The sequence below is a fragment of the Myotis brandtii genome, unplaced genomic scaffold, assembly GCF_000412655.1.
Source record: "Myotis brandtii unplaced genomic scaffold, ASM41265v1 scaffold665, whole genome shotgun sequence".
Taxonomy (NCBI): Eukaryota; Metazoa; Chordata; class Mammalia; order Chiroptera; family Vespertilionidae; genus Myotis; species Myotis brandtii.
This window is the reverse complement of record NW_005370581.1, coordinates 281,957-286,937: the sequence shown is the minus strand read 5'-3', so window position 1 is coordinate 286,937 and position 4,981 is coordinate 281,957.

Genomic DNA, 4,981 nt, shown 5'->3' with positions numbered 1-4,981 from the left:
AGACAGGGTTGAATCCTATATAAGTGTTTATTCTAATACTGCAGGCAGTATGGGAGAGCAGCAGGTCATCCACAAAAATCTGTTCTGTCCCCCTCCCCCCACCATAAACTAGCTGCTTATATTGGGTAGAAGAACAAATATTACATAGGGAAGTAGGGATCATAGGCATGGGGAAGGAGGTAATGTGGGCTGGGTTGGGACTACATTGATTGGGCAACAACATTAATGTTTCCATGACAATGGGCAGTTCTTGAATGTAAATGGATAGCATTCCAAGGTTGACTCCCAGGTCCTGCTGGTGTGCAACTCCCAACCCAGTCAGTATGTCCTTTCTTTAACCAACACAAGGCCATCATGGTTAACAAAACATCATTAATATTTCCCCTAACCATAGCTAGTTCCCAATATTCTATTTTTGCCCCTAACACTAGGAGGAGCAGATCTGCGGAAGTGCCCTCCAGCAAGTTGTAGCAATAGCAGTGTGTGTGTGTGTGTGTGTGTGTGTGTGTGGTGGGGGAACACTACTGTTTTTATAAAGGACAATAAAATAGTACTTTCACATTAAAGCCACTGAAGGCTGGTAAGTTATCTCTGTTACAAAATTGCCAAGAAAATGCCCTGCGTAATAAAAATTAGCTTTAAAATCTCAAAGTTGTAATAAATATAACAAAAACAAAGAGTATATGTTAAAGCTTTTTCAGTGATAGATATATATGCCTAAACATAGTTTTACAAAGTCTTTGGTAACTTAAAACTGGAGTTTGCTGAGTTAAATAGTAAAAATTATTAAATATCTAGGTATTTTGAAATAACAGGATACTGAAATATTAATTAATATGCATTTGCCTACTTTTAGATTTTTATCATGGAGAATCTAGAAGATAGATTTGAATCTATTAATGAATACATATTGTATTTTATTTGAAATATATATCTTAAAAATGTGAAGATATTGCTAACTGAGAAATGCTAAGTACTTAACTTGCCATGTAAGTTTAAAAGTTAAAAATTCTAACTAATTAGAAAGAAATGATATGGTTTTGGTAATAGAAGGCATGAGGTATAGAGATGCATTTTTTAAAGAAAAAGGAAATTAAGTTGTTTAAAAGCTAAATAAATAAGATTTGTGAAAATTATAGAAGTTTTATGAAGAGAAATCTTAAGTAATCTGAATAATTTACTTTGATAAGTGAATCTAAAGTAAGCTAATACAGAATTTGTTAAGTTCTTTTCCAGGGAAAATGTTTTTTGTCAAAAGGGAAAAAGTTTTACCTATATTTATCTAGGAAGCAAAAGTTCTATGAAGTATTGAAATAATTATGTATTGTGTTATTATAATTAGGTACTTATTTTTTAAAAAGTTATCTTAATTGTGGGAACTGAAGTTTTGCTAGCTTATGTTTTTGTTTAATACCCTTTGTCATGTTCAATGAATAAATAGTCTAATACTGTTTCACAATAATAATGATGATATATAATCTTTTGGTAAAATAAGTTCGACAACCTTCCTAGGGTTTGAATTTTAAGAAACTTGCTTTGACCTAGGGTTGGTTTTAGGTTATTCCATAACCTGGAATAGGCCCTGGAATGCCTCAAGGGTTTGTTTTCTCTTTATGAAGGAAAATATTATACTGAAGGTACATGGGAAGCTTTGTCAAATAAATAATAACTATATTCCATTTACATATGCATATTATTAAACTAGATTCTGATATGCTTTCAGTTGTAACTAATTGTTATTAGTTATAATATTGTGTTTTACAGAAAGGACAAGATTCCATGTCATTTTCATTGTAATGAAATCCATAACCCTGTCATTTTAAATTTCTTCATGTCATGTGGAGACAGTCACTATTTTCTTATAATTCATTTGGGAAAATGTTATATCTTCTGAGGGATCCATGGAAAAAACTCTGAATTTTCAGATCATCCCCTTCAAACTGTATGAAAATTATTAGAACTCTATAGATTAATCTGAATTTATAAAAGTACTGGCAGGAAAATTTGATTATGGGATGGAAAGAACTGAAAATATACAGTTTTTGTAACTTTTGTTGAAAGTATTGCTGATTTTTATTTATTTTTAAATTTATTTTTATTGATCTCAGAAAGTAAGGGGGAGGGAGAGGGAGAAAGATAGAAACATCAATGATGAGAGAGAATCGTGATCATGCCCCCTACTGGGGATTGAGCCCACAACCCTGGCATATGCCTTTGATCAGAATCAAACTGAAGACCCTTCAGTCCACAGGCCAACACTCTATCCACTGAGCCAAACCAACTATGGCTATTACTGATTTTTAAAACTTTTTGTTTTTTCAGATATAAGTAAGTATTTTTAAAGCATTTTGGTAAATTATATTTTTCTTTCTACCGCAAGCATGTCAAACTCACATGCCTTGTTCAGAGCCCTCCAGAATTTGGCAATTCTTAATGAGTGATTCAGGGCAATATGTTTCTTTGCATGAATTCAGTAAGACCAGTTTCCAATTATTATTTTATTAACAAGGACTTTGGAATGTCAAGTCTAACATGCTTGGACTCTTGTAGTCACCAGAAAGCTTTAAGTAATGAAGCCAATAAGAACATCTTGAATAAAGCCTGGTACCTTGCTTGGCCACATGGCCCATGGCAGTCTTTCCAGGTAAGGAATAAAGGTTACTTTTCTGAAATATGGCAAGGCAGGAACTCAAGATATCCTAGGGGGCCTCAATAACCCAAGTCTACAGGTATTGCAGGCAAGCCTGATGGCAGCTAGGTGACTCAATTTCTTTGCCCTGTGGGCCAATTAAAGCTTGACCATCAAATTCCAGGAAAGCATATATGTTTTTTAAAAGCCTATGTGATCAACTGTTATTGTGTTCATCTAAGTGATCAAGCCAAACTGAAACTAGACAATACAGTAAATAAATTGGTTTTAATTTGGCTCTTTAATGAAAATGTGGGTGATGCGGAGGGTAGAGGGAGTTGTATTTCAATAGGGAATTATTAGAATTGAAATATGGTGGGGGGGTTTTCCTTCCACCAGACCATTTGTTGTAAATTTTGCTGTTCTAACTTTTGCCCAATAATACTAAATTTGATTACAATCTGTCTCCAGGTTACAAGCCCTAATCCTACTCAGGGAATACCACCTCTAGATATTTCCTTCTGTGTTCAGGCATCATCCCTCTGACGGAGAGCAGGGATCTGTTGGCTCTGAAAGACAACCTCCATCCCTCCTCAGCATGAAGCAATTTCAGAAGAATCTCTATGCCTCTTTTCCCTGAAATATTTTAGAGCCAAGACCCTTGAGGGGATGTGATAGGCAGTTAGACAGACATGAGCAGAGCAAGGAGGATGGCAGAACTGGAGGAGAATTGGTTGGGACCCTGAAATGTGCTTCTCACCACTCCAGCTGCTCTGAAGGCAGCAATGGAGAAACCTGTGTAGACTCTCTCCTCTCTTCCTCTAAGAAAGCCAGCAGGTTTTAGAACAGATAATGAAGATAGGATCAATTAGTGTAAAAAGAAGAGGAGGGAATTTGTAAGAAATGGGCTTCTGCAATCCATGATCAGCATAGTTGGGTTTTGAAGGAAATGGTTGCTGAATTCTCCAGGGCAAACAGAATGGAGGGAGGAGGGAAGAGGATGTAGGAACAAAGAACTGTGCATGTGGCCAGCATCATAGTGGAAACCCCGAGGTGTCTGCTTCAGCTAGAGATGGGGAGGTAGAGACAGCTAGAAAGGTCTCAGCCCAATATTTTAAACGGCCCAATGGGAGACAGCAAGACCTAGGCGATGTATTAGGAAGCAGGTGACCCCATAGTAGTCAGCCAATGAGGAACCGGAGGAGGGTCTAAATAATAGGCTATGCTCCCTGCCCTACATGTGTTCCTGTACAATGGATTCCCACTCTTCAGAGTGTTATTAAGTCTCATGTTCGCCATTTTTCTGTTTCCCAGTCTGTCATTTGGAATTCAGACAGGTGAGTCATTTCTCACACAGGTCAAGATGCATAGAATGTTTCTCTCTGTCTCTGTCTCTGTCTCTTTCTTTTTCTCTCATCAATAGAAACTTATTTTTAAAAAAAGTAAAATAAATAACAAACAGCAAAAATTATTTTCCTTGGGGATTCCCAGTATTGACTGGGTATTTTTTAATTGACATAAAGTTTACACATACTTATCCACAGGGATATGTATTCCAAGACCCCCAGTGGATTCCTGAAACCATAGGTAGTACCAAACCTTATATATACTATGCTTTTTTCTATACATACACACCTTCCCTCTTAAAGGAAGTATTTCTGGCTTCTCTCTGGCATGGCGAAACTGTCAGCATCTTTATTCCTGCACTGGAGGGGTGGGGGGTGCTGTTAAGTAAAACAGGGTGACTTAAACTCAGGCACTGCAATACCATGGCAGTCAACCTGATAACCATTGGATAACCAAGATAGCTACTGAGTGAGTGTTGGGTGGTGAGTGTATTCAGTGTGGACACACTGGACAAAGAGAGGAGTCTCGTCCTTGGTGGGACTGAGCAGACTATTCTAGATCCCATTACACTCTCAGAATGGCACACAATTTAAAACTTATCAACTATTGATGCCTACAATTTTCCATTTAATATTTTTGGACAGCAGGTAACCGCAGTAACTAAAACCATGGTTAAGGATGGGGCTATCTATATGTGTGTGTGTGTGTATATATATATATATCTACACTAATAAAAGAAAAACATGGTAATTAGCGTACGACCGCTACCCTTTTCATTGGCTAATCAGTGAGTATATGCAAATTAACTGTCAGCCAAGACGGCGTCCGGCAGCCATGCACTGAAGCGAGCAGGGAGACTCGCTTGCTCCAGTGACTGCGGACTCCAACGTTCCCCGCCTAACTTGCCGGCCTCTCAGCTGCAACTCTAAGCAACTATGTACTATGTTGCAAATAAGAAGCTAAACAAAACCCCAGAAACCAGCCGGACTGAAAGCCAGCCAGACC